Here is a 21308-nt window from a genome sequence, read left to right as displayed (position 1 = left end):
TTGGAGGAATGGGTGATAACAATGGATGGCTTGTCTTCTTGGTTCAGGATCAGGAAACTGGTGTATAATCCATCTGACTTTAGGAAAAGACGGCACGGTACATTCTGGGCTGCTCACCAGCCAATCACAACGCAGTTATAGTTATTTGTTTCTTTGAACGTGGCAAATCACTATTATATGTTTTAACAGCACTTAGAAACGGGTTCTCCTGACAACAAGGCCGATTATTATTATTATCATTATTATTATATTGCGTATTCTACAAGACTGATTTTGGGATGACGGTGTCCTGTTTCTGTTCACTGCTTCACTGCAATGGTGAAATCATCACATTCAAAAATGTAGAAAAGCTTAGATTTTCATATTCAGTATTCATCGCCTTGAATGACTTTTAACATGCAGCATCTGAAAATATTCGTAGAAAGTGGAGTGAGTGGCTGATGTGCTTCCATCACAGGAAAGACTGCCATTGAGATGTATTTTATCGGTGGATAAACAAGTTATTGTTTGCTTGTCTGTCAAAAGCAGTCTCCAAGGACTCTGACTAATACCGTGGGGAAATTAAGTTTGGATCCACGTCGGATTATCGATCAAATCAGTTTACATTCCAATATATATATATATATATATATATATATATATATATATATATATATACTACTTTCTGCAGATGCTCTTGAGCAAGGTGTAAAACCTTCCAAATGAAAAGGGGTGCTGCCTCGCTTTCGATGACATTAACACTTCATTAGCGGCGGTTGCTAAAAATGCATGAAATAATTGAAATGCTCCCTGTTAGAGACAAATAAAGGATTTCTTTCATAAAGGAGGTATTATTTCAAACTCAATTAATCAATTAGAGGATCTCAGAGCTTTGAAAAAAATAAGTCGGCGGAATGAGAGTATAACTGAGATTGCAAGTCAATGCATGATTAACTTCCATTCATGGAAGTTGATTTATCTTTTATAATTAAGGGGAATATATTTTTTTTTTAAATAATGCTGCATTTAAGATTGTTTTCATGTTAAAAACACGATTGTTCGAGTAGTGTGGAGAAAATGGAAATGGCTAAATGTGTGTCATGTTTTGGCTTGCTGGTTATATTTTTTTTTTCCCGCCCACAGTCTGCCTTGGTGGGCGGAGCTCCCAAGCCGCACCTGCATGCAATCAACCAGCTGCACCTGTTAGTGATTTAGTAGTAGTAGAAGTATTTAGGTGCAGTGCCAGTGGAAGGAAGGTGTCCTGTTGTTCTTGTGTTTCTGTTTTACTTTTCCAATAGTACTTCTGTGATTTTTCGTTTTTTCTTTTTATATTGTGTAGATAGGTTCTGTTTCATTTGTTAATGTACCTTCCTTTCACTGAGTCTTCGTCTACCTCCCTTTTGTTTTTGCTCTTTGTTAGCAGATCACATTGTCTGTTAGTAATTCCTGTCACTGTTCAAACCTTTTATTTCTTTTAATATATTTAATTTCTGCGTTGTGATCCAAGCCCAGTCATCGCAATGTGTCGCAATTTTACACCATTTACCGAGTCCCGTGTGATAGAACTTTTTAAAAACAATATGCTCATTTAAAATGAATGAAATTGAGGGGGGAAAAAAGACTTCCAAGTCAATGGAAGGAAATGGCAGGCTTTGATTTACACCTTGCTCGAGTGATGGCGAAACGAGGTTTTCCATCAAGTCACTTGCTCCCAGCGATTGAATTGGAACCCAAGTCAACGAGCACGAACAGAGGCGTGAGCAAGCGTTATTAAATATTAAACTGCGGAAGGTCTCGTTTTCCGACATTGCGCCAGTAGAAAACGCAGCTGTGGCGATAGACACTTTGATTAAACAACAGGCAAGCGTGTGTGTTGTACTACACACTATACCCGACTGCTACTGCACTAGAAGTACGGATATGTACACTATTCTCCATTGCGTGTTTGTATGCGTGACCTCTCGCAAACAGACCGTGTGAGCTGTGACGTGATGACGCACTTGACTGTATGTTCTGAGGATAAGCTATCATTGGTGGCAAGGATGATGAGGTACAGTTTTTAAATGACTCGCTCGATCTTTTTAAAAAAAACAAAAAAACAAAACAAAACCTCCCCTGGCTGGCATTTCATTAGAGTGCACGTCTGCAACAACTATGAGTCAAAGCAATTACTCTATGTGAGTAATGCAGTTTAGTCACGGCCTTGTGTGCTGCGATAACTCTCGTGATCCCTCACGAATCTGCATCGACTGCGGGGAAAGACATTACCAGGTTATTGCTGCATTCATTTGAACACAAATTCTTTTGCAATTATTTGAAAAATACAAAAAAAAAATCCAAATCGAAAGGATGATATAATTCAGTCCATGGCAACTGCTAGTAATTTTATTTTTTTAAATAGACTCCGCTCTCAATGACAACCCAAAATACAACACCAAACATTTTAACAATTATTTTTGGATTTCAAATCATCAATGCTGGATAAATGGCAATTTTGCCACAAGGATTGAAGTCATTATTCAGATTGATTCGTGATGCACAAACGAAGCTTCATGAAGCACTTGAGATATTTTTTGACTCCTCGAGATGGCACTCTTGCTATAAAGATGCAGTGAAAATTCAATACATTTTTATTTCACGAGCTTTCATCTTTAAGCCAAGAGCACTACCTAGAGGGGTCAAAACATATCTGAAGCGCTTCATGAAGCTTCGTTTTCTCATCACTACCTGGGACTAGCTTCTCTACCATCAAATTAATTTCATTTATATAGCAACTTTTCCTGATCTTTATCTTGTTGTATCCACCTCAACCTTTCCAAGTGTACTGCGGACCCTGAATGATTTTTTTAAGTAGACTATACATCTATTGAAAAAAGAAAATTGCGGAATCCAGGTGATTTTATTTTGTGCAGCCATTTGATGAAATAAAATTGAGTAAATTTAACACACCATGTTTTTACAGAATTTTCTGTACTTGAATGAGCAAGATATCAAACACTATTTATTCTCGACGGGTAGGAATTTTAAAAGGAATTATTTCTCTGAAAAAGCCAGCCTCCGTGCAGGAGAATCAGTCAATAAATGACCAACTGCTTTCCTGAGTGTGAATTAAATTTCCCCTCGTGTTGTTTTTTTTTCTCATTTACTGTATAAGATCAATAGTTTGTGTCTACCATGCAGTAAGTAATTAATCTAAATTAAAGATTTAAAAAAAAAAAAAATAATAATTTAATCCTGCCGTAGGAAACGGTTTTCTTCAACTGCAGTTCTCTCAATTAACCGTACATCACTTCTCTACCCGTATCATATTCCGGGTTACGGGTGAGCTGGAGTCTTTCCCAGCTGACTTTGGGGCAGGAGGCTGACTCTGTACAGGTCGCCATTCGATTCAAAGATCTGTAGTCAGAATGAATGACCAGTGGGAAGGGAGTCCTAAAAATATACTAAAAAACGTATGACGTGATGTAATTGTGTATAATTAAGACCAGACATGACTTAAAATGATTCGCAATTACATACGTTGTCATATAAGAACTCATTTGAGTCAAAGAAGAAATGGGTGAAACTGCGAAAAACACCTTGTTGTTTACAACAAAGAATTGTTTGAGCAGGCAGAGAATCATGTAGGCATGAGCGAGCAGCTCTACGGTATATTAGCTTGACGGATATATCACTCATCCCGGAATTTCTTCACAACAGCTCAACTCTAAAATCACTTTCTCCTCATACATATTCTTTTAAGATTTTCCAAAGGTTTTTTTTTTTTTCTACTCAAGACACAGAAGGGGCTAGCAGGGGGTCTTTGGAGGCTGAGAACCTGCATGAAAATGAATTCATTTGAATATGAACTACGACAGAGAAAATATATTCCAGGATGGTATAGGAAGCATAAAAAGAAGCGGATAAAGGGCCCCATGACTGAAAAGAGACTTTTGAAGAAAATGAACACAATTCAAATGCGATTACTTCAACCATTCATAGATCAATTTAAGATTTCAGAGTCCCCTAGACACTCTTTCCTTTAGATCTATTTTGTGGATACTAAATAGTGAGATAAAATGGTGTAAATAACATTAACTAGCGTGACTCTACATTTGAAGTCTGTTAAACGCTTCCAAAGCAGACTCTCTGTGGGGACAAAACATGACGTAGTATCCAATCATACCCCTGAAATTCGGGATAATGGTTTGCACCATTCCAGATGAGTGGCACGGCTGTTATAGTAACAGAAAAAGCAGAGACGGAACAGCAGACGGACAGATGCCCATTTTTAGGACGGAGGAAAAGAAGTTTTTAAAAAAAAAAGGACCGACCGAACAAGTAGGTTTTTGTCCGTCCCTTTAATTGTCCCTAATCAGGTCAAGTCCTGCATGTATGGAATTCAAATATTTTCACTCTAAGCAGAATGAAATCTTGTAACGCTGTTGCGTAATAGGCCCTTTAACTGAAAGTTCAACAGAGAGCGCACCAGAGCGAGCGAGAGGGAGACTGAGACTCAAAAACCCGGAAGCGTGTGAAGAAGCAATTGAGAACCAAATTAAATACCTCAAGTTGCATTTAATTTGAACAAAAGGATGAAGTGCAATGAATACAGCCATCTCTACAGTATCGCCCCGGTCCAATCTCATCTGTGAATTTGCCTCATGTGACACCAAGAGTCTGAGAAAGGTACGCTCTTTACTACAGCTTGTGTTTCAGAGCTATAAAGCGTCTCCCAGTGTTTTTAACAACGATAATACCTTATTTAATAACATGGAGACCCGCAGCTATTAGTCCAAAGCAGCTAATATGTACAAATTTGTTTTTTTATGGCTGGGCTATTGTGGCTTTAAATCAGGTGTATTTTGTAGACCGCAAATCACAATGAGTGGATGTGAATTTGAAATAAACCGGATTATGAGCTTTAAATAATGTTCGTGAAGTCTGGCACCTCTGCCATTAGCCTCTCGTCATGCACGGCCGCTTTTTTTTTTTAGGATGTTCGGGGGGTATGAAACGCAAGGACAGATGCGATTTATAAGGACAAGGACGAACGTGGCCAGAGGGCGATTTATTTTTGTGAATGAGAACGGAAGGGGGCCCAGGTCGCGGATAGACAGTCAAAATAAGGTAAAGTACCCCTCTCTGCCAAAAAGCAGGATCATCTGAATCCCAAACGCCGCCTCTGGAATTTAGCTTTCATCACAAAGACGGGTGATGATTGGTACACAGATTACAAAGCTCGGTCCAGGTTGTTGGAAACAGTGGTCAATGACTTCACGTCTGTGGCATTTGCCTGGGCATTGGGTTACAATGGAGCCTGTGATAGAAGGTCGCTGTCTCAATAGGAAAGCCATGATACTGTATCATTGGTCCCATCTTCTCAGCTATTGTATCAGCATCAGTGTGGGTAATGCAAAGAGACACAGGTGGTATGGAAACATCTGAGACATTAGCTTCAATCGACAGTTGATACCAACCTGGGAGACAACATGGCGTTAGATGAAAGGCTGTGTGCCAGCGTGTATTGAATTGGTGAAAGAAGTGCGTGTGGGTGGGTGTTTGTGTGAAGGAGGTACGTGCGTTTCCTTTGGGTTGGGTTGTGGCTCCCCTTGCATAGACTCACGGTTACACCAGCATTGCATCACATTTCAATCAAAACAGGTTCATAAAAAAAAAAAAAAAGTAGGAAATATGAAAACACGCTCGCCACTTTATTGAGCACAACTGCAGGCTTTTGAGGTCTGTGTTTGAAGGGTGGCAATAAAGTTATATTCCGTCACTGTTATGGAGAGCTGAGTGTCAATCAAAAGTGTGTCGCGATACGGTTCTTGTATAAGGTCGGATGTAAAAAGAGGGTCCAGCAATAGGGAGTCTATCCGTCTTTTGTGCTTTTATTTATGTCAGGGGTGGGCAAACTTTTTGATTGGCGGGGCCGAACTAGGAGCAGATGGATGGAGTGTTTAGGTAACCTCACCTTATTGGAGGAAAAAAATACATTTGATTTTAAATGAAAGTGAACAAAAGCATTACAACAATATATGTATTATGAAAACAACGGTATTTAGAAAATAAAACATTAACAAGGTTTATTCTTTTTTTTTTTTTTTTCAAATTAGGCGGGCCAGATTAAAACATTGAATGGACCGCATGTGGCCCCGGGCCGTATTTTGCCTACACCTGATTTATGTGTATTTTCTAGCACAAAAAATGCAAGCAAACAAATGTCTTTTTTTTTTAGGAAAGCATGTGAACTGAAATCTTTTCAATTAAACTGAACCCCTTTTCAGTTCCACAATTTTAACACTGCTCAGTGTGAAACATTAAACCAATGCTGGCAAGTTTATCTCAAAGTCATATTTGGATTCTCACCTTCAGAATTGCACGCATGCAAAATGCAACAAAACTTTCCAAATTAATTATTCAAATCCGGTTGAAATCAAACTCTTTTGTTATCAAGGCTGGACTCGGAGTTACACCAACATTGCCTCACATTTCAATTGCTTATCGCTAAACGGCTTCACTAGGTCATGACCATGTGATTATCTGAAGGAAACTTGGCAACAAAATTACGTTTCTTGGATACACACATACATGCGACCTGCACGCACACACACAAACACACACGCACCCCCACACGCACTCACCCGCACACACATCTGAACAGAAATCAATATGAACTGTCATTGATGACAAGAGGGAATGAATGAATGGCAACCACGAGAAAATCTATCAAATGCGTGACAGCCGCTTCAGTCTGTTTACTCATGTAATCCCAACTCAAGTTCAATGTCCAGAGTCCAGAATGCGATGTAAATATCAATTGGTTGTTGAACTGCGAATCGCAAATCAATCATGAAACTTCCCCATCCAACATGTATTGGCTGTTAGTCAAAGCAATTCTGTGAAACATTAAAACGAGACAGTTTAGAACAAAAGGTAACAGATAGTGTCTTGTTTGTGAACATGACCTGTGCTGTCTGTCGTGTCTGTCTACAGCTGGAGCCTGAGCCAGTGATAATTAGACCGCATCACGCCTCGGGTTAGTCTCGCCTGACAACTGATAGCGGCAGCTGCATTTTCGGATCTGAGCCTTCCCCTTTGTCCTGCCGTCCACTGCTCTGAGGATGGTGGACAAAGTTGAGAAAAGGAGAAGAGTTTGTCGGCTGCAAGAAGTTGAGAATCAAGAGTATAAATTAAGATGTAGAGAAAAAGGGGAAATTGGGACACCTTTCGAAATCCACACCCTATTAAACACTGAGAAGACTGCTACCAATAAAATGACGCTGGCGGAAAATGAACTAACCCAGAATTTCGAGGACACTTGTAATATTTCATCTTGTACCGCTTAAACGTGAACTCCTGCAGGCCACAGGTTGTCAGAAGAATATTCATGATATTTGTGGAAATGAGGCAATTCTCAAGGTGCTAGACTCAACATATTGGGCCCATCAATGCTTCCTTCTGGAGGCAGTAATGACAGAGCAGGATAGGATTCATAAATCAGAAGCCAGCAGGGAGGGTAGCTGACACTGATGCATGCAGGGACACTGAAAACACAGCAAAGGGAGAGCAAAAGAGTAGGAAAAAAAACAAAAACCAAAGGGGACATGCTGTATGACTTCATGTGCCAAAGATAGTTAAGACGAGGGGCGGGGGAGGCAAATAACTTTGAACAGAGGCAACAAGGAACCAATTTTTGATTGTCAAAGGCGGCAATTTAGCTGCATAAAGCCTCCCACAAGCTGCCCACTGCCACGTTGATTTCTTTCTTGCAGTGTTGTTCAAAGTTGAGGCCGTAATCAGTCACTTTGCCATCACCGTGACATTGATTGGTTCCAGTCAACACAGCCCTCGTGTGTCTTATTTTTTAAAAATTATTTTGCATTACCATAGGCCTATGTTGGATATTTATATAATGGATCAGAATCTATGTATCGCTAGATTTTTCCTAGATTTTGAACCATGCGGCTTTTCTGTGGGTTTTTCTTTCACCAGTAGGGGCGCTCTATAGTTCAGAAAATACGCTAAATAAATCTGGAATTTTTTTTTCTTTCGCTTAGGCCTGTTCTGTTAAAATGCACTGTTTTAACTATCTGTTTCTGTACCTTTATGCGCTTTCACAGTACAAAATCGTTCTGTACATGCAGTAAACAACTCATTTTTTTCGACATAGAAAACTGCGGCTTATAGCCTAGTGCGGCTTGTATATTTTATTTCTTTTTTCTTTTTTTTTCTCAAAAAAGAGCTGCTGTGGCTTATACACAGGTGCACTTTATAGACCGGAAATTACAGTTTATCCGGACGGCTGAAATGTCCAAGCCTTAATTGTAAAAATGACACACACACATTTTTCTTTCCATTAGTTAACAGTTGGGATGACAAATGCTTCAAGCAAATACAGTGATGATTGTATATCATTGGCTGCAGGCTCAGCAGGACCAATCTTGACAAAAGTTAGCAACAGTTGAATGGTGACAGCAAATTTAAATTGTGTACTAAAAAAAAATAAAAATAAAAAAATCCATGCAGACTGCGTGCATATCCTGAATATAAATATTGTTTATTTTTCAAGCGCAAATATTTGTGCATCAATTTGATTTGCTGTCTTTGGGGCAGGGGGGGGGAGTAGACCATCCAGACTGGAGACAACAGTTAACACTGACATTCATGCCGTGGCTCTCTGGGACCCGAACCCTCATTGCACTACTCATCATCAGTGGCTCCACTGTAGATCCATCAAGCCAAACCAAGTTTTTCCTCTGCTGAAGGCAGTTTGTCGCGCCATAGTGAATGATGCTTGTGTGCGAGTCTCAAAGGGTTTGAAAGATCAAAGTGGGCTGGTTCCACTCAATTGCAAGGAAAACTGCTCTGTGGTCAATATTTTCGGACTAAATTATAGATTGAGCAAACTTGGAGCATGCCAAGGAGTCCCTTGGGGATCGAAAAGACTCATAGAGCAGGGGTGTTCAATCCTGTTCCTCGAGGGCTGTTGTCCTGTCCGGTTTCCAGCTGACCCTGCAGACCTGATTCAAATGATCAGGATCGTTATCCAGCTTCCGCAGACCTTGCTGATTATCTGATTGTTTCAATCAGGAGAGATGGAAAACAGACAGGACAGGAACAGAATGGAACACCACTGAACTCGAGTGACGTGTAACCGCATACAGGGACATATTCTGGAGAACAGACATTTTAATTATACTTGTCTTGAAATAGTTACGTCCCTGCAGTGCCTTCCCGTACCTGTTGGTTGGGAAGTAAAACAACCAATGTAATCTTATGGGACATTTCAGAAAACGTACCTGTGAGAAAACCGTTTTAATCAAATATGTTTTATTATTACAAATATTGAAGACTTTGGGAATGTGTTCACATCTCAATCTTTTTGTTTTCTTTAGGACAAACTATCATATTAGGCCATACCAGATGGCATATTTTCTTCTGTGGAAGCCATTTTGATGTTCATTTACTTCTGTCCTTTTGTCTTGTGTCCTGTTTCATCACCCATTCTCTGGTGAGCTTCGTCGGTCTTGAGTTCACCTGCATAATGTCTTGATAAACTCATAAATTAATTTTTCTGCCCATCACAGAAAAAGGATTCTGCACTTTCCGTACCAGGCGGTTGTCACCGTGGAAAATTTGGGAGCAGACCATGAACAACTCAAGGTCAATGTGGCAAATACAATTTCACCTCTTCATGAAATGGATGTCGCAAACACACAACCAGGAATATTTTGTGTGTCTGACTAAATCCTTCCGAATCTGCCTCATGATGGATATCAAAGCCGTACGACATTCACCAGATAGAAATCTAAGCCTGGTTGATCCCGCCACACATAAAACCAACCTCATTCGTCTGAAGATTTCTAATGGGGCACACAATATGCCATCCATGATCTTTTCTCCTGCTCACGCTCACTGCCTGCGCTGCAATGTTGGCAGCTGTTTAACATTTTAACTATATCTTTTCACACTTGGTGTGTGCTTCTCCAGTTGTACAATAGCAGACAGGAAAGCACTCCAATTGGTCGTCACCTCAACCCAGAAGATCATCAGATGTGCGCTTCCTTCCCCTGGACCAGGCGTGGGCAAACTATAACATAAAACATAAATCTTTTAATCCCACCTGCCGAACTTGAAAAAAATTAAATGAATAAATCTTGTCAACGTTTTATTCTCTAAATACTGTGGTTTTTACATATACATTGTTGTAATGCTTTTGTTCACTTTCATTTCAAATATTTTTTTTTTCCTCTGATGAGGTGATGTTACCAAAACACTCCATCCATCTGTTCCTGGTCCGGCCCCTCTGTCAAATTTTAGAGCCCATTGTGGCCCGCCAATCAAAAAGTTTGCCCACCCCTGCCCTGGACGATCGCTGTCACCAGCACGGTCTTACTCTGCCCCAAAATATTCTCAGGGATTCTTCTTACCCAGCACATGTTTTCGAGCATCCACCTTCTTGCAGACGCTTTAAAAGCAAAAATGTGCAGACTCAGGAAGAGCTTTTACGTGAATCACTCTAAGGCTCTAAGTAATGATTGGAGGTGTTTTGTAATTCCGCAACAATTATATGGTGCGTTTTAATATCGTATATAAGTAGAAAAGGCTGCTCAGAGACTGCGACACTGGCTCCTTTAAGAAGGCGGAGCTTAGCGCCTCAACTCACGTAGCGTGCGCGCGCGCGCGCACGTGCGCGTATAGGAAGGAAGAAGAAAGAGAGACGGTGGCGAGAATTGTGTCAGTTCTGTTTATCTAGTTAAGTTTATTCAAGTTATAGTCCACTTTTTTTTTATCCTGCTTCGAGTTGTGCGTGAGAAAGGTGAGTTTACTGTGGAAATAACACTGTTCATTTTGTGTACAAATACACGTTTCACCGCTAATTAGCAACATGCGATGTTCACGAGCGCATTTAATGGAGAGCTATTGCCGCCACTTCTTTTCATGTCTGAGTCATGTATGTTTGTGGTGTGGTATTTGTGTTATTCAGACATTGACACTTTATTTTATTTTATTTTTTTGTAGAACCACACAACTATTTTCATTTGAAACATCAAGGCGTGTGGACTTTGACCTCAACCTTATTAAAGACCAGTTATTGGAGTTCTAACCGGACTCACAACAGTGATTTGCATACTCCTACCAGGACACGTTAATTATACATCTTTCAAGTCATATGTTCGCGTACTGTATTTATATCTGTTTCTTTGTTGTTTTTATGTTCATTTTCAATTGTCTGATTTATCCATCCATCCATCCACTATCTGTTCGGCTTTTCCCCATAAGGGTTGCGCGGGGGTGCTGGAGCCTATCCCAGCTGTCTTCAGGCAGTAGTCGGGGTAAACCCTGAACTGGTTGCCAGCCAATCGCAGGGCGCACAAAGACGCTCTCACGCTCGCACCTAGCGACAATTTAGTGTTCAATCAACCTACCATCCATGTTTTGGGAACGTGGGAGGAAACCAGAGTACCCGGACAAAATAACAATCAGGCATAGGGAGAGCATGCAAATTCCACAAAGGAAGGTCGGAATCGATTTCACGACCTCTGCACTGTGAGGCCATCGTGCTAATCAGTCGTCCACCATGTTGCCTTGTCTGAGTTCTTGTTTTTATATTTTTGATTGCTGACACCTTGCATAATCCCGCATACCTCAATTTCGTTGTACTTGTGCAACGATATTAAAGTCGTTCTATTCTATTGTTTTTACACAATGTCACTCAAGTATTGTTTAGTTTTGAAAGTCCATTTTTATTGGTAACATAACACACGAGCCGTTTAATGGCCGTTATTTTATCTGCCATTTTGTTGGGTGCGATGATAAGGAGGCGGTTTTTAACGGTGGTCGTGTGATGGGACTTTCTCAAGCAGGAAAAGGAAGCCGTGATCTTCCCGTCAGTCTAATGAGGATGGATCGCATTCTGTCAAGCTTCGCAGCCTTCTTTCGCAAACACAAACGGCAGATTTATGAATAACAATTGCACAGCTCTGAATAGGAGCTGCGAGCATCACAGAGGAACGTTCAGCCCTTTGTATTGTTACCATTTCAATGCGACGTGAGGAAAGCAGCGTCTTTGCGTTTTAATGTCCCCTCTGCTCTGACATTGATAAAGGCTTACCTGCACTTCAAGGATTACTGGAGAAAAAAATTAATTATGGACAATGACTGTTAAGAATGCTTTTTATAGATGTAAATCTCACTTGAGTAAACAGCAATTTGTGTATTTGTTGAGAGACAGAAAGGCTTTACACGTTCGTACTGTATACTTTTGGTTTTAAGACTCATTGGATATTATACTGATATTTACTTTCGAGGCATGCAATGCATGCTAGTCTAGTCTTACTAAACAACCAGCAGTTACAGTCTTCCCCTGTAGTAGAAGCAAAAAGCGTATCTTTACGCCTGGCATTGCTTTGTGCTTTGACGATTGGTGTTGCTATATATTGTAAAAAGAGGGCGACAAAAAGAGTTTTGTGACCTCTGAGCTACGATGCAGCAGTAGCTTTAACCTGCCAAATCACAAGCGAGTGTGTCAGCCTCCATTCTGGAAATAGCCTATTTCACAGCTAATCTCAGCCAAATGATTATTCTTGGGTTAGGAATCACACCGCTATGCGCAACTGTGATTTACACACATTTGTATGTGTGAGTATGTGCATGAGCCGGTATGGGGAGTCGAAGCTCACATTCTCATTGAAATCTTCAAATCAGTCTTGACTTTTTGACCTTGAGGTTGGGGGGTTGTGATGGTTTAGGGCTGAAATTCTTGTACTACTTAAATTCTACTGGCAGAAAGGGGCAGGACAAATCATCACAGAATTGCATTATTGAGTCTGATAGATAGTTATATTTCTCTAAAAAAGATATATATATATATATATATATATATATATATATATATATATATATATATATATATATATTAGGGTTGGAGATAAATTTTAATATGATAACGCATGACCTTTTTTTAAACTCAGTTTTATTTACTTCCTGTGGCAGTTGACCTGTGCTCGCTGGGGCAAAGACAAACTTGTTTTACTTTAAAAAGTTGCCCCATGATGCATTGGAGAAATAATTTGCGTACTAATTTATATCTACATATGTAGATATATATTTCATACACAAATTATTTGGTTCCTCTCCCATTCAGAAAATTGCCATTGGGAAAGAACTTTGGCATAACTAGGGCCTGATTGATTCATTAGTCGGCCATTTTTGTCCTTTTCAAAACACTAACAAATAAACCAGAGTTTTTCCCATTAAATGCCGATATCTACTTAAATTCTCACAAAACAGCAAATGCAGTTAAATATCGTAGTTGCGCAGAGTGATTTGCCAAATTCAATCCAGTATATCTTTCCTGAGACGATGAAATGTTTAAGTTCTCACGTGGTGGTGCAAAAACACCGTCTGAGCGTGCGTGTTTATCTGCATGTCCAATTGAAGTTAACAGCTCAGGCTGGCCATGACATCAGTCTTAAATAGCACTATGTCCTCATATACATCTGATCCGCTGGCAGAGAAGTAAATTTTTAATGGAAATAAAATTGATCTGTCGGGACTCCTTACAAATTGTCTGTATTATTCATTAGCCAAGAAATACTGTTTGTTCAGCAATGTCCGTCTCACATTCTGTTGTGAAACAGTTACAAAAGACTGGATTTTAGGTTCTGAGTCGTTGGCTTGTCGTTCGAGTTTCCTTGCTTGCTGCGAAAAGTTCTTCTTGAGAATTTATAAATATTACATGACATGAGATGATCACAACAACGAATGTTGTACTCGTCTGTCATTGTCACGAGCACAAATCATCGTCTGGGCTGATTTTTTTTTTCAGAGATAACGCTGCATGCGCAACCTTGTGTGTTCACACCCATAAACAAACACACACACAGGCTTTAGGGGAAACATATGAAAATATAAGCCTTCATCTCCACATCAAAGCTTTGCGCACTCGTTCGTATGCAAAACAGCACCCTCCACTTAATTTGGCGCTTAGTAATTGATCGTGTTATCAGTTCTGCAGCAGATGGAAAATACCGTTACCAAAGGCACTCATTTGGTTGGACAAATCAGTTCTTTGGGCTTTTTGCTGATGTAAGACTTTTTTTTTTTTTCCGTCAGAGACAGCATGTTCGAAAAGCAGCTTTCAGGAGGATATCAGACTGTACGACTTTTATGAAAATGCACTTCCAACAGGCAGGTGCTTCACATTCCAGGAGCTGTTTTATTTTGAGTTTTTTAGCTTTTAAAGACGCCCCACTCTTAATCACCCCTCCCTCCCCCATCATCCTCCCAAAGCATAATCGATGCTTACCAACAAGGTTGCCTAGCAGCAGTTGCCAAGTAACCACCAGCCATCTACTACGGAGTGTCTCACTAATTCTGTCTGTGCTAAATTTAGAAATGTCTTTGTTTCATCCCCCTCACTGGATTGACAAGTTGGCTCCGGGGGGGGAGTCCTGCTTGCACACAGACATCCTTTTTTTTTTTTTTTCTTATTTTAAATCACACTCATCACTGTCCTTCAGGACTGTTTTGAAGCAGAAAAGAACATATTTTAAATTAAATTTAGACGCTACCTATTTTCAGGGCTTTACCAGCAGCTAGAGTCGACTGTTTTTTATGAAGTCAACGTATTCTGATATAGAAGCAGATAAACAGACAAGTAAATATGGCTGGAGAGAGAAAGGAGAGGTACGGAAGCAAGTTGTAATGCGAGGTAATAATCACTGAAATTTTGCAGAACTGTAAAGAAAAAAACGCAGCCCGTCAAGTTACTGTGAACTGTCCTTGTGTGTAACAACTGTGTAAGATGGTGTCAGTGTTTTTTTTAAATCGTTGTATGAAATGTCTACATGTGCTGTCATGTTGTCTTGTTAAGATGAACTTGCCTTCACCTTCGAGCATCCCAGACATCCGTCGTTTTATTTGTCATTTAAATGGGAAGCGGGACAAGAAATAAAGCTTTACTTTATTTCCAGCATCACTAAAATTTAAGAGATAGGCCTTCTGACCGACGGAAAAGGGTCAAGTGCCCAGCTCTGGTAGGGATGCACCTATCGAGGGAAGTTGTAGAAAGTACCATATTTTCATGACCATAAGGCACACTTAAAAGTTTTACATTTTCTCCAAAGTGTAATCATAATGTGAAGTCGCGAGCGATGGATGACAATGGCGAAGCTTTACTAAAATTGGGAGGTACCCCAGATGAGTGACGTCACAATTTGTAAACGGATTGTGAATGCTTGGCCTGACCGTTAGCCAAGTTAGCCGCTAATGTGCCTGCTTGCACTGTTCGAGCTTTCGCAAAGGCCAGCATCATTTCTGAGGAGCTGCACGCGACGAGACTGACGAGAGGGAACCTGTCGTGTTAAATACTTAGTGAAAGTACAACCAAACTCAGTTTTGCTCCCGCTGCCTTTTTAAAAACATAGGCTAGCTCGTATGCTAGCGTACGTTTTTTGGCGCATGAATGCTACCGTATGTTTAATGTCTGCCTACTAATACGGTGAGCCTTAAGTATGTGTTCAATACAAAAACAGCACCCGTTACGGGGACGCCGCCTTTTAATACACCTTGTGGTCGTGAAAATACAGTTGTTGGGTTGCCTGTTAGTGAGATCGTGTGCACATCATGAGAATCACTTTCGTAACGTAAACAATCTGAATATGTATGTTAAAATATTCAGAAGCTGAATCTATGCCAGACCTGAAACATATCGTTCATTATACGCTCTCTTAAATATTTATGTAACACTTTAAACATGTAATATGCATCACATTTAGCTCTTTACAACACATTGCGCTTGAATTGTTTGTAGGGAATATTGACTGCTCCAGAGAAGCACTTCTTATTGCCGCGGATGCTGGCAACCAGTTTTATGTGACCTTTTATCAAGCCTTGTAAAGAAAAATCCAATTCATTGGATGCTTGTATGGCGAATGTGAGCGACTAGAAGCTAATTGTGAAATAGAAATAAAATCATTTTAATTCCACAAACACCACTTTGTGCATCAATTTTTCCCCCCCAAAAAACATTTGTCCCTGCTGTTAGAACGCTTTGCCTATCAATTGATTTCTTAGTCGAGATGCGCTGAGGCCTTTGTGATCATTATCTCCCATCGCACACTGAATGACAATTTTAGTTGCGCTGTTTTTTTTTTTTTCTTTGATTACAGCCCAGCTGTTGTCCTTGTGAGAAGCCCGGACATTTCGGATATAGTTACTCACAATTGAGCTAAGATGAGGTAACGTGACATTGGGGAGCTTATTGTTTACAAGCATTACATTAGATGGTCATCGAAGCATGTTCGTCTGAAAGAAGCAAGCAGGTCGTGAGAAGTGGTTCACTGGAGAGCAGTGTGGGGGTGTGTGTGTGTGTGTGTGTGTTCCTCTGGTGATGTGACAGTTTTATCTGCCGTTTCTTGTCTGTGTCGGGAGGAAATGAATGGCCTGCTGAGGACAACACCTGCCATGTTCTCATTTGTCCGATAAAGCGCGCTGTTTGATTTACTTGCAGAGATGACGGTTGTCTTAACAATGACAATCGACGTCACTGCTAACAACGACTCGCATGGAAATATTGGGAACTCAAAATGGATTAGAATATACTTGGGGTTAATGTAGTGAAGATTAGGGTTAAATTACGCTGACGCCATGCAACACGGCTGTCAAATGTTATTGTTGCGCTTGTTTTTAATATAACACAGATTCTGATCATATGCAGTGCAAATATGCTTCCAATATGGTCTGATCGGACGCTTTGATAAATGCTTTGAGGTGATGCCAACGCCACCATTTCTACATCTTTGCAATCTGTTCATGACCTTGCATTTCATTTTCCCGTATTTGGAAGCAGTTATGTTTTCGGGTTGAGACAAGTGTAACTCTCCAATACCCAACGGGCTGAAGCACATTTTATTGTTGGATTGATTTCCAATTCACAAAGTGATCGCACTGCTGCTAAGTGAAACGGGATCAATCCTGCCCCAGTGAGTCACAAACTGGACATTTGCCGTGTGGGTTCAATGCTAGAGGAGGATTGATTTGATGAATGTGTGTGCGGGTTTATGACAATTTAAAAATATATATTTTTTTGTACACCACATGGCCTGCGTGCAATGCATTATTTCATTGATTAATAATAGAGAGTTTTAGTCTTTTTGTACATTTACCTGAGAATAATTTGACTTTTTGCTTCATTGTTCTTATGATAAGATTTATGTACACACGAATAAAAAAAAATAAAATCTTATTCTCACTAAAGTGTTTAGTGACTGAAAACACTTCAATCATAGTGCGCTTTTGCCACGTGCATGCATAGCAACTGCTTTGAGTCCTGCTGTTATCTGACAACATTATTCATACTCTGCTTGACTTATATCTGGCTTGTGAATGAGCACTTTTTTATTCGTCTCCGTTGGCCAGAGTAAACACACACTTGGCGCGAAAAGCATTTTTGAGCTCATTATTGCTATTCCGTCCGCGACCTGGGCACCCTTCCATCCTTAAACTTTCATCCTTTTTCATAAAAATAATCATCCTCTGCCTTCGAAATTTGTTGCAACTTGTTTTGGCTCTCAGTTGCTTCTTCACACAGTCTGAGAGAGGGAGAAGGAGAGGGAGAGAGAGAGAGAGAGAGTGTGTGAGAGTGAGAGAGAGAAAGAGAGAGTGTGAGAGAGAAAGAGAGAGTGTGAGAGAGAGAAAGAGAGAGAGAATGTGAGAGAGAGAGAGAGAGAGAGCAACTCACCGGGTATGAATCTAATTCCCCTATTGAACTGAACACAGCTGAACTTGAATACTTTATCAGAGCAGAATTTATTTTATTCTGTTTTAGGATCTCGCCGTTTTGTTCTGCCGTTGCCTCCACACGGAGACCTTGAGGAGGCTGACGTGGGGAAATCTGGATCAGTCTAAAACACATAGCTGATTGCTTTTCTTTAAATCAATCTGAATGACTTTACCTACTCTTTCCTACCATTGTAATTTCCCTTGAGTTCTACATTTGATTGCACGTTTGCGTGTTTCCTCAAGTAAGCATCCATTCATCGTGTGGAAGCACAGCCTTGGGTGCTATGAAGAAAACACCCCAAGCGCCAAGGCCATGGTTTTCTGCATCACCTAATCTGAGTTACATTTTGACCCAAGGGCAATGCATCATCTTGGAATTTTAAGGCAAGAGCCGGCGAGTTAGTGCTGGGGTAATACCAATGTGCCTTCAAACAGTCTAATGGTAGGAAGGAGAAAATGAGCAGGCAGGCGGAAAGGTCTCCTTGATGGTGGGTTGAGAGGCCCTTACAAAGGCTCAGTTCTCCACATGGCACTTGTGAGCCTGGCCTTCAATCCCAGCATGAGCGTGCCTTTTGTGGGCTACATTTTCCAGCGTAGAGATAAAAGCTTCCCCTCAGCCCCCTTTGACAAAATTGATTTGGTCGTGGCGAGATGAGAGTTGCAGTGAATGGCGATCTATATTCTGAAATCTACAACGATGCCATCTTCCTCTTTCAGGGTTTCTTTCACGCTGCTAAAAAGAAGGGGAAAAAAAAACGTCCATGTGCAGAGCGAAGAAATGCAGATGGAGTTGCGGAAAAAGGTGGACAACACTTGTGATGCCTCAAGTTATCGGTGAGTATCCTTTTAATGGCTGCATGTGAGGAGACGCAGTCCTTGAGTTATTTTTTTTTTATTATTTTTTTTTTTACATTATTTCCAAATCTAATCATGAGTGCAAAAAGGCATCCTCCTTTGGATTTGAGCACTGTAATGATTCGTGTCTATCAGGAACAACTTGTGGATTGGCATTAACAAAGATGGAAACTATAATCAAAAATGAAATAAACATCACTTCATTGTGTTGCTGCATGTATTTATGATACTCATAAGTATCATATTGAAGCTACGCGGTTCCCAGCATGCACTGCACCACGTTGCCGCAATAAGGACTTTAATCTTTATCGTTCATGTTACCCGCGGTTTGTTGAATTTGTGTCTTATTGTTGGAATTGCGTTGCACTGCACAGTTTTCATGGTAAATTTTACGTTTCATGTTCCACATTACGGCATGATTAATATCATGGTTTAAGGTGAAAACTTGTTCATGTTCGGTTTTCACTTTCACAGCAAAACAAAGCAAAGCAATTTCTTCCAAGTCAGGCCCCTCTCTTTTTTATTTCGCCTTTTTTTTTTTTAACAGCATTATCGAACGGCAGCGCAATTTCATAGCTAGTAACTTTGATTTATAAGACACAAGACTCCATAAGTGATCTGGATCTTCCAGGAAGGGATTGCTTCGTTTTGTTTTGCTGAATGCAGAATTCAAATTTATCACGTTTTAATAATACCATTGAAACATGAAATTTATTGGCATTTCGCGTGAATTTTATGTATATATGAAATAAATCATTTTATATTATGGCTTATACCTCAACAAAATAATAGTGAGAATATAATATATTATGACAGGATATTGAACAGAGCGTAAAGGAGCCACCTGTGTTGCAACACTAAATTGTGAGATTAAAACGAAACTGTCATCAGTCATCTGATACGTGAGAAGTCTTTTTTTTCATGTTCTGTGTTGTTCATGCATGCATTCGTGTGAATGTGAATGTTTTACTATCAGGGCATAGTAATTAGCAATCCTTTCACATGCAGCAGTGACAGCACTCGAGTGATGAAATCGAAAAACGTGCACAGAAGAACATGACTGGACTATATAAAGCTGGTGATTTTTTTTTTTTTACCATTTTGATGCACGTGTAAAGTTTTTGTCAGTGGGTATGACATGCAGCTATGAAGCCCGTATGCACATAACCAGAGAAAACACCAAAGAAGGATCCACCAATTGCATGAATAAAAGTGCGAGAAGATTCCGGTTTATTGCAAACATTTGTTAAAGCGAGTAGGAGATCATATCAATGAGACAACTGCAACAACCTTCGCAACTATGGGAAAAATGCTGTATTTTGCCATATCCACTCATAATCTTCAAGTGGGGTGATGGGTTTATAGGGTCATTACTCAATTTTAATAACAGGCGGAGGAATAGGTCGATAGAATGAGAGGAAATACTAGGATGTATGGAATGTGAAATTGAAATTGGTGGCTGGAAGAAAGCCTGAGATGCCGCAATATTCAAATGAAAGGGAAGTACTGTAAACGCAGAACACTATGTGGCGATTAATCGTAATTAATCGTGTATCATATATTTATTTTTTTTTTTTTTAAGAAGGACGGACTGGGTTTTTGTCCATCTCTGTAATTGTCCCTAACCGGGTAAAGTATTGTGGGTATAGAATTCAAATATTTGCAGTTGGAGCAGAATGAAATCTTGCAATGCCGTTGGGTGTACTGGCCCTTTGACTGAGAGTTCAACTGAGAGAGAGAAAGAGAGCGAGAGTGTGTGCAAAAACACAAAAACGATACATGCGACTGTGTGAAGAAGCAATTGAGAGCCAAAATAATTATCTTAAATTGCGTTTAATTTGAACAAAGGGATGACATGCAATAATGAGAGCCATTTCTAGAGTGTCGCTCCGGTCATCTGTTAATTTGCTTTGTGTGACAACAACTGTCTGAGAAAAGTTCCAGTACACTCTGTACCGGCTGCTACGTTCGGCAACATTTAAGGAAAAATAGCAGTTACTGGTTACCGGACCCCGCAAAATCGTCGCATGCTTCTGTCGAGGTTTTGTCCAATTTAATCGGTTTTATATTCCTAAAACTCAAAGGCTCACTCAGAATCTATCAATAGTGCAGTGCGGGTGTATTCCGGCATTTCATAATGATTGTATTGGCCATCCCTTAGTTGTGTTGCGTCTTGCAAAGCTGCCTGGAACCCACAGTGTTGCTTTGATGCATGGAACCTTGACAGGCCAAGAGTTGAATCAGCAGTTTGTGCTCTTATTTTGTACTGTCCCCTTGACTTTCAGGAAAAAACATACTTGGAACGTGACCTGCTTGAGGGGAGAGTGGTAACAGTTTAACCACAGGTTTGTGATTCTTCTGACATGTTGACAACTGATGTGCGTGTGGGGGTGTGTGTGACGCATTTGCTTCTATTAATCCCTGCCTTTTCGTGAACAACCAGTCAGACGGTGACATCCTGAACTCGGGCGCCTACCCAAAACAACAGCAAAACCCTTTTAAAACATCCAAGGATGGATTAAGAGATTAAGAATTCCAAAAGCAGCTTTAACACATTACAAAATGGTCTCTGCATTGAGGAGCAATGTTTATATGACCCTAAAAAGCCTTGATTGTATACAGCTGCTCCAACATTAGCCAAAACACATATGCTGTGTTTGTTCGTCTGGCTGCGCAGTTGTTGAAATCCAACGTGAACAGGC

At 40.2% G+C, this 21308-nt stretch overlaps 1 long non-coding RNA gene across 1 annotated transcript; it reads left to right on the top strand.

Moving 5' to 3' along the window:
• The first annotated feature begins 10624 nt into the window (after positions 1-10624).
• On the top strand, positions 10625-20951 carry LOC148339704 (uncharacterized). The gene is made up of 3 exons (XR_015842514.1): positions 10625-10783; positions 18469-18585; positions 20892-20951. It is a non-coding gene; the product is annotated as an uncharacterized LOC148339704 (long non-coding RNA).
• Positions 20952-21308: the final 357 nt, after the last annotated feature.

This window comes from Idiotropiscis lumnitzeri, chromosome 3 (genome assembly GCF_059441095.1).
Source record: "Idiotropiscis lumnitzeri isolate Australia: NSW breed Sydney's pygmy pipehorse chromosome 3, RoL_Ilum_1.0, whole genome shotgun sequence".
NCBI classification, from domain to species: Eukaryota; Metazoa; Chordata; class Actinopteri; order Syngnathiformes; family Syngnathidae; genus Idiotropiscis; species Idiotropiscis lumnitzeri.
The sequence above is the reverse complement of the archived record's forward strand: the minus strand, read 5'-3'. Positions and strand labels throughout refer to the sequence as shown.